The 18214-nt window shown below is 40.8% G+C and overlaps 1 protein-coding gene across 6 annotated transcripts in view; it reads right to left on the bottom strand.

Moving 5' to 3' along the window:
* Positions 1 to 1448: 1448 nt before the first annotated feature.
* HOXC6 (homeobox C6) overlaps positions 1449 to 18214 on the bottom strand; it is a 71044-nt gene continuing 54278 nt past the window's right edge. For 4 of the 6 annotated variants that reach the window (XR_006278370.1, XR_006278372.1, XR_005289704.2 and 1 more), the window contains 2 exons: positions 3640 to 4251; positions 1449 to 2802 (listed from right to left, as the gene is read on the bottom strand). The gene's annotated coding sequence lies outside the window, so the exon portion shown is untranslated. Of the gene's footprint in view, positions 2803 to 3639; positions 4255 to 18214 lie in introns of all 6 variants that reach the window. The other 2 variants (XR_006278371.1, XR_006278369.1) reach the window with 1 other exon arrangement.

Below are 18214 nucleotides of genomic sequence, written 5' to 3'. Positions count from 1 at the left end.
GATACACTTGGTATCCAGGAAGGCCTTCGACGTGTCTCATTTCCTTAGGGACCACAAATGAGGCCTTTTGAAATCCGTTAGTTCTGTGCATAGGGCAACTTCAGCTAATCTTATTTATGGTTTAAAAGCACAAGGCCTACTCCTGCTTCGTTGCAGTCAATTGGAGCTCTGCATTTGGCTTCACTGGAAGCCAGATTAAAACTCACAGACATGCACCCATAAACACTTGCACACACACACACATATTCTCATACACACATATACAAACACATACAGACAAATGCATGCACACGCGCATCCTCATATAAACGTATCTCACAGATACCCACCCACCCACACATACACACATATTCATATACAGACACATTTTACGCAAACCACACAAACCATTCACACAAACCCAGCACACAACAAGATAATACACTTCTCCTAAGCAAGAAAAGAATTCTGCCAACACAATCTTTGTTCTGCAATTGACAAAGATCTTGTTATTTCAGATCATAGCTATTTTTTCTCATAACAGGTTTCTTTAAATTAACATTTCCTTTGCAAACAGAGACTCTTCTATTTTAAAAAAAACAAATTGCACGAGAGAAATTTCTAAGTCAAAAAAATGTCTTCTTTAATTTGCCTGTTTTACCTCCTAAAGTTTGTTGATGGAAGACCAAATGGATAAAGTTCTAACCATTATTAAATATTTATCAGTTAATTACAATATGTAGATTTAGTTGCTGGGTAATTCATCTTGGGGGTGGGATACAATAAAATACACTTGAAAGTTGCGTTATCATAATTGCCTGAGGCCATGGGAACAACGGTCTGCAATGTGTTTTACAGTTATCTGCACTGCTACATTTCATTTTTTTGTGCAAAGCTACCTGATTGTTTTCAGGAGACTCAAAACTGTACAGGCTCTGTTGTTGTTACCCTGTTTGTTTTAAGGCACGGCAAAGCCCATTGCTCACAATGTCTCCAAACAATTCCAACAAGACTTTACACTTCAACTTGTAAAATGAACCACGACTTGTCCAGCTCCTGCCCTAAACTCTATGGGGCAGAAAGTGGATCTGCACACTGCTTTTCTTACTAAAAGAGGAGGCGCATTGTGGATGCCCTGCTGAAAATCTCAGACTAAATGTACATTTTACAAATGCCTGCAAAGCAGAGGAGAAAACCTTCCATCTGAGGATGGGTGAGTTCAAGGGAAGGCAGGGGCCATTATAAAAAAGTGCACAAGCAGGCAGGGCTCCAGAGCTGCATACTAACTGGGAGATGAAAAGGGCTGGGGGCCTACTGAAGTAGTGCTGTCTCAGTGATTAATGGGGGTGAGAGAAGGGTGAAGCCCAACCCCTAGTAAACTACAAGATGGCAAAGTGATTTTAAGAACAACAGAGCAGTGTTCCTGGAGAAAACCAACCCAGACGAGCCAAAAAAACCCGCCCAGCACAGTTTTTAAAAGACCTCTTTATTTTGAATACCAAACAATACAATAAACTATGCCAAGAGCCAACTGATCTCTTTTAAAAAGAAAAAAAATGTGTAAATTACAGTGAGAAGCTAACTTATTGCAGGGTCAAATTTTGAGTGGGTTCAAACATGTTTACATCTACATTTGCTTATCAAACAATAACCCACTGGCTAGTAGAAGTGCCACAGCTATTTCTTCCAGGTAGGGGGAATATGAGGGATTAAAGGAAAAACCCCCCTCATGAGAAAATCTCTGGGTGCCTAATTTGAAGCACCTTAAAGGGGCCTAATTTGCAGAGGATGGGAGCTCAACCCTTTCTGAAAATCAGACTCCTTTTAAGATACGTCCTCCAGAAAGTAAGGTAGATAAAATCAGAGTTGTTTTCAAAAAATGTTGCCCTAGGCTTGGAGGAAGTTTAAGAATTGTAAGGATATTTAAAGGGTAGCTATTGACCTTTGTAACTGACAAAGTCACTGGTAAGCAGCTGAGTAAAATCAACTTTAATAAAATACATGGAGCGAGTTATAAGCTCACACAGAACTTGTCCTGTTATTGGCTGGGTTACAAGCACAACCAGTTCCTAGATGCCTTATGCACAGATCTCTGTACAATTTAATATGCAGGAGGTAACTGGGAATAGGGGGGTGAGGAAATCAAAGGATACTGTGGTTACACTTAGAGGTTTTTCTGGTTTGTTTTTGTTTTTGTTTTTTAATGACATAATAGGACTGTAGCAATTTCCCCAGCTTGGTTTCCGTGGCAGAGAGCCCTCACAGATGCACAAGAGCTGCAGTTCCGGAGAACTTCCCGAAGTGCAGGATATGTGTTTAAGTCTGTTTAAGTGAGATGGGCGTTGCAGGGCCCCAAGGTAGCACTGACTGGGAATTTGAGCAGCACAGCTGTGGTCCAAGTTTATAGCGTAACTGTGGCTGAAGAGTGAGCTGGCCCCAGGCATGTTTTCCAGGTAATTTCTCACTCCAGCTCCTTTGCAGATTAGGGGGATTTGTAATGACACTTCCCTTGCAGAGACAGAGGAGGATCCAACTTCCAGGACAGCTGCAGAAGGGCTGTCAGAGACGGGCTGTCAACCCACACATCTCCTTGGGCCTTGCTGTAGGACTTGTGCATGGGCACATCCTACCCACCAGCTGCTAGGGGACAGGCTCCCAGTTCCCTCCCTCCTGTTGTCCTTCATCCTTCGGATCTGGAACCAGAGCTTGAGGTTGAGCAGCTGAGCCAATCCCACGCTCCACTGTCAGCAGGGATACCTGATAACATGGAATTCTTTCTCCAGCTGGGCATTGGTATAAAGCATGCCGGCCCTCAGCAGGGACCTAGAAATAAAAAGGCCACACCATCTCATCTGCTCCTGCCCTTGCAGCAGCAGCAGTGCCTCCCCCCGGCCCATCCCACACCCCATACAACATCTGAACTTTGAAGCAGTTGACAGTAACATAACTGCAAGCAATAAACTGGCTGCAATCATTGAAATGTCCCATTGTGGATAGACAATATCCAAATTCAGTTAAAAGTCTGGTTTTTAACAAGCTCCAACAGAACCTGTGCAGACAATTTCAAAGTGTTCTGCTATTACCCAAAGTTGTGATATATGCTGGTTTTCTTTCTTTCTCTTTTCTTTCTTTCTTTCTTTTCTTTCTTTCTTTCTTTCTTTCTTCTTTCTTCTTTCTTTCTTTCTTCTAATTTAATCTCTCGCGGTCTAGGTAACTTGGTCTAGGTAACTTTACATCTATCTTTTTATCCATGTAATTTTACATATATCTCTCTTTCATGTCTGCCTAGGTAATTTCACATCCTACCCCATCTACCCTCCATCCATCCTTCTGTCTCTCCATTTTTTTGGGTCTCCCAATGAACAAATAAACAAGTTGCATCAAAATGCAATGGACAAGAAATTAGGACAAGAAAGTATGCAGAATTATTATTATTGGATTAAAATTCGTTTCGAGCACGGGCATTGTTTCATAAACCTTGTGAGAACAAACATCAACCATGCAGGGCAAAATTCTCTGGAGTAAGTCATGAGTATTTATACAGTTGTTAAATTCTATCAAAGGTTACTGGTGACCACTCATTTGGAGTTGCTAAGAAACCCTGGTCTACAATGCACACACCGTAAAAAGAAAGCTTTATTGGGATCAGATGGAACATACCTGCGGGAAGTAGGTTGCGGTTTTTTTGCTTGAGTTGTGTCATGTTTGGGGGTGAGCTCTGCTGGTACCATCCTGTTAGGATTGGTCATTGGTCCAGAAAGCTTCTGCTCTGAATGCCTTTTTGGGGAGGCCACATGGAATGGCAGAGGAGACCACTGGAACCTTGAGGGCTAGTTGTGAGATACGATCATCCGCGCAGAGTCCTGTTGAAGCGCTGCAAGGCAAGTCTGTGGCTTGTTGACGAAGTCATGAATGGTTCTGGCTTCAGGCAGCAGTGTGGTGGTGTCCCTTTAGAGATGGGAGAGGCTGCTGATTGACACCCATGCTAATGGGACCTTAGGAAAGACAGCCTCCAAAAGTCTATGGTCTTGGGCAGCTTTTTGCATCTCCAGTTTCTTCTCGCTGGTGGGGTGGGGAAGAAAGGGGACTGGATATCTTTAACTCAATACAGGAGAGGGACTCAGTGGATCACAGTCATGGGCAGATCTCCAATGGCTTCTTCTGAGGAAGATTCCACCAGAGTTAGAATCAAGAGCAAATGTTCCAAACCAACATACCCAGGTCACTTAAGAACATCTCTCACCAGCCATCCTGCGCATAAAGGGCCCAAACCTGCTGATAAAAAATAAAATTAATTTAAATTAAAAAAGCAGCCTAAAAAAACTTGAGGATCCAATAAATGATGTCCTCTGGCTTTGCATCTTTTTGATCACCTCCCATGATTGGTGGTGTGGTGTGTTTGAGAGAGAGAGAGAGAGGGGAGAGAGAGAGAGAGAGAGAAGCCTTGCCTTGGGGACAGCAGATCTTAAATCTTGTTAACACAACAACAGATTATCTGGGTGCTTAAGTGACATGATGGAGGCAGTCATGTTGCAAGTAGGTCTTTATTTGAAATAAGCTATTGATGCATGTGCTGGGTGTAATGGCTTGTTTCATGTAAACATCATAACCTTTGCTGAAGAAATGCTTGGCCCCTGGTCAGTGCAATGTTTGTGTTTATAATCGCATCTTTATTTTTAGTAGTTTATGGAAATTAACCGTAGACGTTTTCCAGGGTCTTCCCGGTCTTCGTTCCTCTTAGGGCAAAGTCCGGGAGTTTTGCAGTCGGGGAGTTCTTGTTTAAAGGCCAACGATTTTCTTTGGGAAGAGACAAGCAAGGACTATTGGCAAAACCATTAGCTTATACAGGGAATGACAGGCGTACAAAAGAGCCTGGAAGATAAATCGAAATTAGCAACTACAAGGAATAATTATAATTATAATTGTTGTTGTCTCGGAGTCTCGTTAAAGGCTTTTCAAAGACACCTCCTATTCTAACCTCAATTGCAAGCCCCCATCCGGAAAGGGCAGGAGATGGACCGTGCGGTCCGTGCGACTCTCCTATAGCTCAGCAGCGCGGGTAGAATCCTGGCGCTAAAGAGACCAAGGAAAGTTTTGCCATTCAACGGGGCCATGATTTCTCTGCCTTTACAGCATCTTTCGTAGTAACTTTGGAGGAGATCCAGCTAAAGTACATGTGCCCAGCCAGTGATCGACCTCTTCTATCGTTAACTGTGTGCCTAGAACACACCAACCAATCTCAACTAACAAAGCAGCCCGGATGGTAAAATCAACCGAGAGAGGCTGTTGGGTTATTTATGACTGGAAATCCCCCACAAATCTTGTTTGTTTTAAATTGATCAGACGTTTAGTGTCAGATCTCTGTATGACGGGGGAAGGGGCTGTAGTTAAAATGCCAGATACAATTACAAACAAGTTGATTGGGGCTGCTAAGGATGCGGATTCTAGCTATTCCCCCCCCCCCCCCCCACACACACTTTACCGTCCTGCAAACTTTCCAGAACATACACCGCGCCTTTTCAATGTTGCCAGTTTAATTTGCCCCTTGTTTCAGAAAGGAACAGGATAAAGATCTTCTGGTTTTCTCTCCTTGTATGGTGGAAGACTTCCAAGGATCAGAAAAATCTCTCTCTCTCTCTCTCTTTTCAGAGTAGCAACCGTGTTAGTCTGTATTCGCAAAAAGAAAAGGAGTACTTGTGGCACCTTAGAGACTAACAAATTTATTAGAGCATAAGCTTTCGTGAGACAGCTCATTCATCGGATGCATTTGGTGGAAAAAACTCTCTCTCTCTCATATCCCGAGAGAAATGTCAATGCTCAGGTTGAGTGTAAAGAACACGTGGGATTGCTGTCCTGTTTACAAAGCGATCTCACTCTGTTCAGTATTTTGTACCCCACCCACCATCACAAAGTGGACTGGGAAATGTATCCGGTGTGTAACTTTTCCTTCTTTCCACCCAGCAACAGTTCAAGATGAAAGGCGCTCTGGTCTGTTTGTTTGCATGTGATGTAATATCAGTTGCTAATGCTGCTTGAGTATTATGCACCTATATACAGGCAGTGTCCCCCTACATATATATTAAAGTCTTAAATACGGAGGGAGTGTTGGATAGAAACATAAGCGCAAAAACAAAATTCCGCAAAGTAAAGAATGGCTGAAGTCAGGCCAAATTTTGCCCTCACGTATACCGGCAGAAATAGGCCCCGGACTAGATGAGAAGGGGCTCGAACCTACGCAGGGTCTAGTGTTTCAATTCATAGGAAAGTCCAGGGGGAGTCGAAAGCACTCAAGCCTTTGCGGGACGAAGCCTCAGGAACACTCACCTGGGCGCAAATTTAAATTGCGCTGCGAAGTATCTAGCGTGCAAGGCAGGGGGATGTAATGAGCCCTTAGATTTTTGACTGAGCCACGACCAAACTGAAGGCAAACGCCAATAAATAAATAAAAATAATCAACATAACCATTAACTAGGTCAGCCCGTTAGAAATGGCAAGTGTGTGCGGGTGTGGAAATCCCGATAGCCTTCAGATGGGGGTATTTAAAAGGGGTAATAAAGCGGGGGGGGGGGGGCGGGATTGGCTGGGAGAATAGCCAGAGTACTGAGTGCAGTTCAGATTACCCATTCAAAAGATCATCCCAGTGGCATCTAAACCGATCCGGATTGTAAGGACCCCGTGTTTATTGAAAACATATTTACAACTGCAGCATTTCCTTGTGATTCCTCGGCTTCTGGTATATTTCATTAGCTGCTTAAAGTTTCATTTAAATCCGGTGATTTACACTACACTGAGCTAAATTTAGTCTTTGAGCCCTGGGGTGTAAATCTGTTGAAGTCACTGGAGTACACTAGCGATGAATTTTGACCTAGCAACTCTCTGTCTTTCTCTTCAGACACCATTAGTTAAAACACACTAAGTTAATGCGTTTTATTGTGATTTGTTTTATTTAATATCTACCTCCAGACTAGCTATACAGTTTAAGGAACTGATCAATGTATCCACCATTATGATTCCTTACACAATTATTATTAGGAATATTGCATTTTCTGGTGTTTGCACTATGGTGGATTTAACTAAACCGTCTAGGCTGGATAATAGTTCAAGAAACGTAGGCTCATTCACTTTCTTTAATACAGGGTTAAAACATGTCTACTTTAAGAAAAATCATTCCGTTTTAATTCTCTTAAATTATATTTAACTCTATTTTTCAAGACTCCTATCTGGGCTTGTTTTGAAGACAGGGCAGTCCAAAGGTAAGGAGATAGGCATGAATTATTTATCAGAAGTGAATATAATTATGGTTTGGGACAAAGTAAGGGATTAATTTAACAGATAAAGAAAGTGAAGTTGAGCATCAAATATTTTAAAAATAAATCCTGAAAATTAATTTCGGTAGAAATCCAGATTCAACCTCTTTGCTAAAGATTTAGCTGCGGCCAATTAAAAATATTGAAATCGCGTTAATGCTTCATTATTTTTTTCCAGTAATAAAACTTCACCTGAATAGGACTGATGTCATCAATAAGCAGGAGAAGTTAGCCTTGTCTGGGTTGTTCATTTATATATCATTGAAAATATTTCTATCATCTTTCTAGTGATTCTTCCACAGCTTTGAAAGATTAACCCAGTTACTAAAAACGTTTTAGAAAAGTATAAACATATAAAATTGTTTCCAAATGGCTTTTGAGTAAATTGAAGATATATATGATATATAGTGTATATATAGCCTCTCTGCATAGTCTCTGACTATATATATACATACAGCCAGGCATATACATCTGGATATATAGAGATATATACAGTCTCTATCCAATACATACCTCTGTATATAGCCTGTGATTATATGCCACACACAAACATACACAAAAATCCACATACACACCTAGATATATGGACATAAACATATATAATCTATACTAGGTATATAAAACTTTTATATGTAGTCTATGATTATAAATAAACACAATCACACAAGTTTAACTCACATATATCTAGATATAGAGACATAAATATATATGATCATATTATATATAGCTGCTATGTAGTGTATACACCCAATACATCTAGATACATAGAGTCATACATATATAGTCCTATACTATATATAGTTTCTCTCTATACACACACAACACGATCAACCATACCAACTAGATATACAGAGACAAATGAAGGGGATAGTTAGAAATACCAAACAGCTCATGCACTGGCCTAGCTCTTATTTTTAAACGTTTTTTAGATAAGGCCCTCATTTCCTTGAAGCATAAATTAAGAAAAGCGATTAGCTCCTCTATAAAATTTGCATCTTATTAGTATACCACAAGGGTTATTTTACAGGCAAATGCAGGCGAACGTTCAAAGTACAAACAAATTTCGATATAGAAAAAAACGTTTCCGATGCAAATATTAATGGGGGGGGGGTTAGAAAGAGGTGCTTTATAAAAGGGGGATTGGGTTTCCCTTGTTCCCTCCCCTCTTTTTGGTGCGTGTGGGGGATAAGGAGCATGGAAGGCAGGTCACGTTGTGTAATCTATGGTTGATGCGTCTGCAGGAGTTAAGACCTCGATGCATTCTAATAAATTATTTTTACTTGTTTTAAACCAAGGGGGAGGGGGAGAAGGAAGAAGAGGGGATTTGCTGTTGTTGTTAACTGATAGTAATTCCTCTGAAAAAAGCGATACAGGGCTATCAGGCTAATCACACCCAGATTAACCGCACTAACCCCCATCACAGTCCAGATTCGTAACAATTCCTCCTCCACCCCCCAAAAAGAAAGGTTGGAAATCTCATTCTCACACAAACATGATGCCATAACTTCTACAATGTGTGTGTGTGTGCATCTAAAAGCAGTAAGAGCCTTTTGTCCTGAACATCATTGCAAAGCCAACCACGACCTGCATGGGAAGTCTGCTACTTGTGATTGGGCACAGATTCCAATTAAAGGAAAAACAGAAGAAAGAAAAGAGAATAAAGAAAGAAAGAAAGAAAGAAAAGAAAGAAAGAAGACAAAAGAAAGAAGAGAGAAGAGAAGAAAGAAGAAAGAAAGAAAAAGAAAGAGAAAGAAGAAAGATATGTGCGGGTATTCTTCTTTTTTAAGTTGGGATCTGTCACAGGTTCAGACTTCCCATGCAGATCGTGTTGGCTGGCAATGATATTCAGGCAAACACATAATGGTGTATAACACACACACACGCAAAACACTCCAGTCTCATTCTCAATTATAAACCATTTTACACTTTAGAAGCCCAGCCGAGAGAGGGGGCGAGAGAGAGAGAGAAAAAGAGGCATTTCCAATAGTCACACTTGTCAGGGAGACCATCTTTTAGCCCTCAGCAGCAGCAAATCCATGTGAACTCTGGGTGAACCAATATTGAGGCAATAAATCATCCTTACAAAGCCTGCTGTTGGACGCGAGTGCCAGTCCCTTACCTTTAACGCTTTCACGGGCGAAGGAGAAAAAGCGAACAACCAAAAGTTCAGATAATCTATGTGCAACCCAAACCGGGGGGTGGGGGGGAGACTTGCGGACGAGAGAGGGAGGAAGAAGAGGGAGGGGGAATCTGTCCATATAGGCGACGCAAGTGGGGATTTTTCAAAGCAAAGGTGGGGATAGTATTATGTCTATGGTGCCGATTATGATGGTGCAGTGGGGAGGGGGGAGGGGGGGCTGTCAGCAGCAATATGTGAACAAACCCAGTGTCATGAGAGCAAGATGGGGAGCTAGGGCAGGTGGAGAAGAAGGCACAAAGCATTGATTAGTGGAAGGAAATAGGCACCATAATGGATCCTCAGGAAAAAAAAACCCTTTTGTGCAATGGAATCCATCGACTAATGGTGAAAGGAATTTACAAAAAAAAAAAATTAAGAAAATACCGTTTTTGCTTTTGTGTGGTCTCATAATTTGGCCCTTTCCACCATTAGGTTCCAGTGTGAGTTGCCTTAAAGGATCCATTTCTTTTCTGAAGCCCACCCCACCTTCTGTTCATGAAGGACTTTTCTTTCTTGTTGAGAGTAGAGAGAGAGAGAGACTGGCCCAAGATAGATAGATAGATAGATAGATAGATGATAGATAGATAGATAGATAGATAGATAGATAGATAGTCTTTCTTTTCTTGGTCCAATCTCCTCATTGACATTTCTTGATTTCACTCTCCCCCCACATCACTGCGATTTCTTGTTTAATATGCACAGTAATTGGGGTGCCTGTACTTTTTTTAAAAGATCTGATATAGGATTTATGGCATTTATGCAAAAAGGCAACCCCTTGTCTGAAATTAACACAGCGCTGGAAGGCTTAAAAAAAAGTTTAACTCGCACACACACAAAAATCCATGGTTGACTAATCTAATATGACAAACTATATGATGGATATAGTTTATGTTAATTCACAATGCCCTTTCCTCCAGAATTTAACTGTAAGTTAATGTACACCCGGAAACTCGAACTCTACACGGTCTGCTAATGGGTTTAGGTATTAGCTAGTTCTAACGATGCATACAAATGTACTTGTCTCTGTAGGCTGCCCTAAGATTTATGACTCTTTTGCCTTCTGTAGCTGTAATAAAAGGAGGGGAAGGAAAAAAAACCCCCTAGTCTCTGCCTCACTTAGTACATCAAGGCGTCTTTTTAAAAACCCCAGGTTATAGGGAGAGAGATTCCGACCAAGTCTGCAACTTTTCCTAAAATGCTCGTGTTGTTGCGTTGTGTCTGTGTGTCTGTGTTATTTCTTTGCCCACGCCTCAGTCAAGAGGACAGCGGCTGAACCCACACACACACACACGCCACACACAAAAAGACTCTATAGAAAGCTAAGGAGAGTTCCCAACTCCTACAGCAAGATGATGAAGAATGATTGGATTCAGAGCCCAAGCAAAAGAGTGTGGGTGGGAAAAAAAAGTTCTTTTTTGGGGGAAAGAGATGTTCCTCTCGCGCTGATGCAAACTCTAACAAAGGAACAATGAAGATACTGCATCCCATGAGTAGAGCTAAGAAGCTAACTTTGTATTATTTCCCCCCCAGGTTCGGATTTGACTTTGTTGATTAATTGTTCTTGTGCCGGCGAAAAGAGTGCTTATGCTTGGAAGAAGATGGTGAAATGCTTGTTTTAAAAAGAGGACAATATTTAAGATGCTGTGCTAAAGGTATTTTTATATGATCGCTTTCTAGAGGAAAGGCCAGAAAGTGTGGTAATTTTTTTATGTGAATGTATTTTTAAAATATATTAAATCTTAGTATTTTGGTGCAGGATTCGCTCTGGGGAGGGTTGTGTACAGTGAAGATTGCAAACTTAAAGGAAAGTTACCTCTATATACTGTTCATCTGTAGAAGAAGATTTACTGTTGGAAGAATAATTTTGACGCAAATAATTTGGGTTGGGGGAAATGAGGTTAGGACGGGGTGCGGGGAAAATATGTATGTTAACTGTTAAATCTGTGTCAGATTTATTTGTGCAAGAAATAATTCTATTTTAATTAAGATTTTTTAAGAATATGCTTTCTCCAAATGATGTGATTTAAGCATATAATTCATTAAACATACTGAAGATTTTGTTGGCTAGACACTGTATTTCTTGATCTCTGCAGGCCAATCCGTGTCTGAATGTTACCTTCGCTGTCGAGTGCATATGTACAATTTTTACTAACCTACCTTCGTGATCGTTAAGTTTATTTGTGTCACATAAAAGTCAGTCTGGATATTATTTTCTACTCAGTGAGGCCCCTAAAATGTATTTCAGTGAAAGGTGTGTGTGTGTGGGGGGGGGGTTTAACTGAAGAATTGATGCACGTGAGCTTGAATTTAAAATATGAAGTTTCTGCTTACTGTTATTGTTCTTATTATTGTTTTTTTCCCTGAATGAACTTTGTGTTTTGGCAGAGTTATGGTGCTTGGAGGCATTTGAGAGGATATATTTCATCACCAGGGCTCTAAATGTCAGAAAGCAAAATATAAATTAGAAATCTGATCTTTGATATTATTGAATCGGAAAAATACCAAAATATTCCAGAATGGGGGTGTTTATTTTAAAATGTGATTAGCGTTGGCACACGCTACTCCTTTTATTCTTAGAATTAAAAATCGAGGGGGCAGCTCATCTATTTATTTTCGTTTGGTTCCTCCTAGCCAGTGGGTGATCAAAGGGTGGCTTTAACACTGAAATCGCCTCCGAGTTTTGGAATGACAGATCGTCTTGCAAATTGCATTTGAATGCAACTGTAGAGTGATTTCTCTCTCTTTTTTTCTTTTTGCATCACAATATCTGATTTCAGAATTTCAGTCAGGGGAACGATAACCAAATAAATTATTTTTGGAGCTTCCTAAATACACTTATTTCCCCCTTCTCAGATGTTGCAAACGTCCATTCGATTGCTCTTTAAATCACTTCTATTTTGTTATTTGAAGAAAAAAAAAATGGACCAGAGAAGAAAGTTGAGTCCTTCTAATGATTCTGAGACACATGGTGTTGCTTAAAATGTTCGCTTTGAGATTCATAAATATTTTAAAGCCACAAGTCAACCTCTCCTATTTATTGCAGTGTATAATTCAAAATTATCGTGTATTAATAAGCCAATAATGATAATCTCTATAGGAAAAGCATGCTAGTTGTGCCGGTTTTTATGGCTGCCCTTATCCTTTCTAATGACCTTTGGCCTCAGCAGCGTAATAACTCACTACAGAATGAGCAATTGTCTGGAGTGCCTTAAATACCTGACAGTCTTTTCTACAGTCCGGACACTTCCAGCGAGGGTAGAGTCTCTTGCTTCAGAGCATCCAGAGTAGAGAAGTCTCCCCTCTCCTCTCAAGATCTGGATTTACAGGGCAAGGGGGGAACTCTGGACCAGAGGACAAGAGTCTGTTGCCCTAAGGCACTTTATGGAACTCAGTCGTGCTCTCTCTGCTCACGTGATCCAGAATTCTCCGCTCAAAGCTGGTTAATTTCACCTCAACTGCCATCGCATTGGAAAGTAAATTCCTACAGCACAACCAAAGATATGTTAGTAAGTCATTGCTCTGCTCCTTGTAAAGGATGTGTAGGGATGAGTGCCTGGGATCTTGATTTTTGAGGTTAAAAACAAATGTGCATAGCTCCTAATTCTGCTAATTTCTTTGCAAGAAATGAAGTGTATATTCTGCCAAAAAATCTCCTCCTTCACAGCTCCCTCGTCACTGATAAAGTTTTGGAGCCGATGGAAACCGGTTTTCTCCGCCCTTACGGGCTTGTGTTCATTAAGACCATTTTTCAATTCAATAAACGGTAGTGTTGTTGTATTTCTTCGTGGGCCTATTTTCACAGTAAACTTGCGCCCGTCACAGAATGTTATTGTTTTATTTCCATAAAAAGATCTGATCTGATGCCCAATATATTTATTTTGGATACATTTACCTTCTTTTAACTGCCCCTGTGTCCCAGGAAATTATGATCCTGTGGAGTGTTTTTCCTGGGAATATAAAAGTAATTTGTTTATGTTAGACAGTGGAGTGGGGTGTTTTTGTCCATGTATTTACATAAAGATAACAAATAAAAAGGTGGCTAGTCCCCCCCCATACCAACACACTACATATGCCCTAAATATTCCCTAGAGAAATGGTTCTGAAGTTAAATCGAGGAGCCACCTTGTGATGTAAAATGATAAATGCCTTCAGTGCAGGATCTGAGTGGGAGCCAAGCAGCAAGAAGTCATGGAGCGGATACATCAGTAACCAGCTTGGCACAGAAGGAAAAAAGAAAGAAAAGAAAAGAAAATGCACACTCAGCAAATTCGGTTTCCACACACAAGAAGAATTACAAATGCCATTATTTGATATGGTATGTTGCATGTTCCTTCCCACTTAGCCTTGGAGGGGAAAATAGCCAGTAATCTCTCTCTCTCTCTCTCTCTCTCACACACACACACACAAACACACACACACACTCTTTCTCTGTCTCTCTCACACACACAAACAACAACACATATCTATAGCATCCATGGCGTTTCTAAGACAGCTATGGAAACAGATGTGGGAAATCAACGAATCTCATCATACATACTGTATTGATCAGATTCCACTGAGGCAGGAAAATGTCAGGAAGCAATTTCTAAGGATCACCATATTCTGTTCCACTGAAGTACTTTTAATCAAAGGGCACCGCGGCCCCTCTGCTATGGTCCCCATGGGGGAAATAATGGCTGTTGTTTGTGTAGCAGCTTCAAATATAGACAGAACAGTTTAAAAATCTTGCAGTGCTCCACATTTCACAGGACCCAGCAAACAGTTAATATCATCTGTAATTTGCAAACCCTTCCAGCTGCAAAACCCATGGTGCACTGTAACATTACAAGTCTGCTGATTGCTAATAATAGCGTGTTAGCTTGCTAACTTGAGACAGCCGCACTCTTTGGTGACTCTCCCCAAGAAATTAGGAATACAACATTGAAGAGAAAACATTGATTCTGATTTATTGGTAGCAAAGCAAATTCATTAGGTCTGGATCATGAAGCAGTTAAAGAAAATGTGTGAGGTACAGCTTTTAAAGTCCAAGTCAGTCAAAGGGTAATGAAAGGAAAGTGGTAGTAGGGAAATTGTATTTCACTCTGTTATTTTACATACTAATTTTTTTAATCATCTAAGTTTACTGCATCCTTGTTCCAGCTCTTAAAGAGATCAACGCTTGGCTGGGGACGCTACATTTGCTAAAAGAAAGGGAGTACTTGTGGCACCTTAGAGACTAACAAATTTATTAGAGCATAAGCTTTCGTGAGCTACAGCTCACTTCATCGGATGCATTTGCTAAGTTACTTTGGTGTTGTAACTTTCTAGTGCAGGCATTCTCGACCTCCTAGTATTCTACTGTCCTTGTATTCTTTCATTCTCCATGGACAGTCTGTAGGTGCATCGGGGAGGGGGGTAAATGCTGTGACATGAATGTTAAAAATGTATCCTGCTTTCCAGGTATTTCATTTTTTTTCCCCATCCATTCTTTAGAACCTTGGATATTTTCTTAGCATGAGCTGACTTTGGGGTCAAATGGCTTGAGGCATGCCTAGCTGAAATGTGTTTGCCAACGCAATGTCACTTACCTGCTGCCTTAGCTCTCTAAGGATCTGATAAACAAAGAACATAAGTGTGGGTTTACCCTTAAGCAGGTGTAAAACACTTAAACTGGTGCTTAATTCTGATCAGGAGCTTGATCAATGAGACTTAAGCAAGTGCCTCAGCGCTTTGCCGAATCAAGGTCAATGATATTATTTTCACAGAAATGTGGGGTTCTATCCTGCAGCCACTGTTCAGCTAAACAGCCCAGTGATACCACCGCCTCGTGCCTCAGTTTCCCCTCCTATCCTCTTGTCTATTGAGACTGTAAACGTTTGGAACGGTCTCTCACTGTGGATTTGTACCGTGCCTAGCACAACACCACCAGAAACAATATTAATAACAATAAATGTCTGTATATCTTTTGTTTCACCATTCAACAAGATTAATTCAATTAATTCACTTGTTCTTCCCCCTCTGATTTCCAAACTATTCCAGAAAATACTGACTATATTAAAACCAACTCCTCCATCCATAAGTGAATAGAATATCTCGGACAAATGGTGTTTAGAGTAAGAGAAGGTGGGTGAAGCAATATCTTTTACTGGACCTACTTCTGTTGGTGGAAGAGACAAGCTTTCGGGCTCCACGGAGCCTGAAGAAGAGCTGTGTGGAGCTGCAAAGCTTGTCTCTTTCACCAACAAAAGTTCGTCCAATAAAATATATGACCTCCCCCACCTTGTCTCTCTCATATCCTGGGGCCAACACAGCTACAACACTGCAAAAGCAAGCGGTGCCTTGTCATTTAATAATTCTTGGGGTGCCGGGGGGGGGGGGAGAGAGGAGGCCATAAAAAGATATTCTGGATTTTTTTTTAACTTCAAGTAAAATAAATCCAATTCTATACAACCAGTCTTCAATACAGAGTGGGAGTCGCTGGAAATCAGCATGGCTCCATTGGATTTATGTTGATTTACATTAGTTGAGGAATGCGGCCTTTCTCTTTCCTTAATCAAACCGGCTGCATAAGTACTTTTCAATCTAATGGTCCCAAACATCTGCAAAATATAAGGTGAATCCTGGCTCCATTGAAGTCAATGGCAAAATATTCCCACTGATTTCAATAGCTCCAGGGTTTCACCCCGAAATTACCACATCTTTGAAGAAGTGCATCAAAGAAGTTAATGGTAAATTTCAGTGAAAGGGCCCAGAGATCAAAGGTGTTGTCCCCAGTAGTCTGGATGTTTATACAGTTTTACGGTTTAGTTCAATCTCATTAGGATTTGGGTTAATTATTTTTCTCCCATGCACAGAGAACTGACACACTGCCTGGCTAGTGTGTCAGCCCAAACAGGTAGTTTTGCTTTCAGGGTTCTTTTGACATAAATTCCATAGGAAAGGCATATGTTGGAAATGGAGCTTTATGGAAATTTATAGTTAGATGGTAACTTTAGTGTTAAACATTACTTTGAAATGGAGACAAAATTATTTACCTGCTTCCCACATTGCCTGCCTAAACTTACCACACACCTCCATACACAAACTCTCATCACTACACAAATACAATCACACACACACACTCACACAAGCATACACTCACCAGACACACACATCTACACCATGCACACATACTCATGAACACACAAACACAAATATGCACACATATATCATAAGCAAATACACACATTCAAATACTTACAAAACACATATGCTTACACATATACATTGAACACAAATACACACACATACTCAAAACATTTGCAGACACCAGCACAAACATTCACACCCATGGACCATAAATAAATATACATCTCAAATATATATCTCAGAAAAGAATCTCAAAGTTGGAAAAGGTTCAGAAAAGAGCAACAAAATGATGAGGGGTATGGAACAGCTTCCATAGGAGGAGAGATTAATAAGACTGGGACTTTTCAGCTTGGAAAAGGGACGACTAAAGGGAGATATGATAGAGGTCTATAAAATCATGACTAGTGAGGAGAAAGGGAATAAGGAAGTGTTATTTACTCCTTTTCATAACACAAGAACTAAGGGTCACCAAATTAAATTAATAGGCAGCAGCTTTAAAACAAACAAAAGAAAGTATTTCTTCATGCAACATACAGTCAACCTGTGGAACTCCTTGCCTGAGGAGATTGTGGACTATAGAAGGCTAGGACTATAACGGGGTTCAAAAAAGAACTAGATAAATTCATGGAACATAGGTCCATCAGTGGCTATTGGTGTCCTTAGCCTGTATTTGCCAGAAGCTGGGAATGGATGACAGGGGATGGATCACTTGATATTATCTTTTCTGTTCATTCCCTCTGAAGCACTTGGCATTGACTGCTGTCCAAAGACAGGATTCTGGGCTAGATGGACCTTTGGTCTGACCCAGTATTGCCATTCTTATGTTCTTACAGACATACACCTGCGTACACATATACATAAACCCATATACATATATATCTCACAGGCACACTCATACATAAATCAAACATAAACACACATATACACAAAAATATACATACATAACATATACAAACACCCACACAGACACCAACATACCATATACACATATGCACCATACTCAAATACATATTCTATACACTAAACATACACAAGTACCAAAACACGCACATGCCCATACACAAACACACTGAGGCACCTATCTACCCCATACTATATGCAACCACACGTGTGTGCAGCTGCATTTAGACACTGATCTTGCAGTACTTAGATGACCTTTGTCCAGTAAAAGTTGCAATAAAGGGGTTCTACATGCAACAAAGAGACACAGTTGTCTGGTTGTGGGGTGGGAAGCATCTAGCCAAGCTGTGTATGGGACAGGAAAATACCAATAGCCATTTTCAATGTAATGTCTAGCACCTGAACCTGAGCCATTCCTAGCAACCTCCCTTTGACTTCAATGGAGATGTCGTCACCAAGCCAGGAGTGCAAATTTGCCTTCATGCAGGACCTACCACTTGATGCCAATCCTGAAGCCTGGAGGGCAAAATCTATCACCCCACATCCCTGCCTCCTCACTGTACTTAGAGGCCTGTACTGCAGCCTCAGTCTCACCTCCCCCATCCTGAAGTGGTGAGCTCTGACACCAGTGGAAATGGGCTTGTTTGGAAGCATGGAGCTTGCTCCACTAGAGCATGACCTCTGGGTGCCCTTGTTTAATGTATTCAGCCAGACAAAGCCCCGGACTGGGGAAGAGCTCACC

Source organism: Dermochelys coriacea, chromosome 20 (assembly GCF_009764565.3).
Source record: "Dermochelys coriacea isolate rDerCor1 chromosome 20, rDerCor1.pri.v4, whole genome shotgun sequence".
NCBI classification, from domain to species: Eukaryota; Metazoa; Chordata; order Testudines; family Dermochelyidae; genus Dermochelys; species Dermochelys coriacea.
This window is presented reverse-complemented; position numbering and strand designations above follow the sequence as displayed.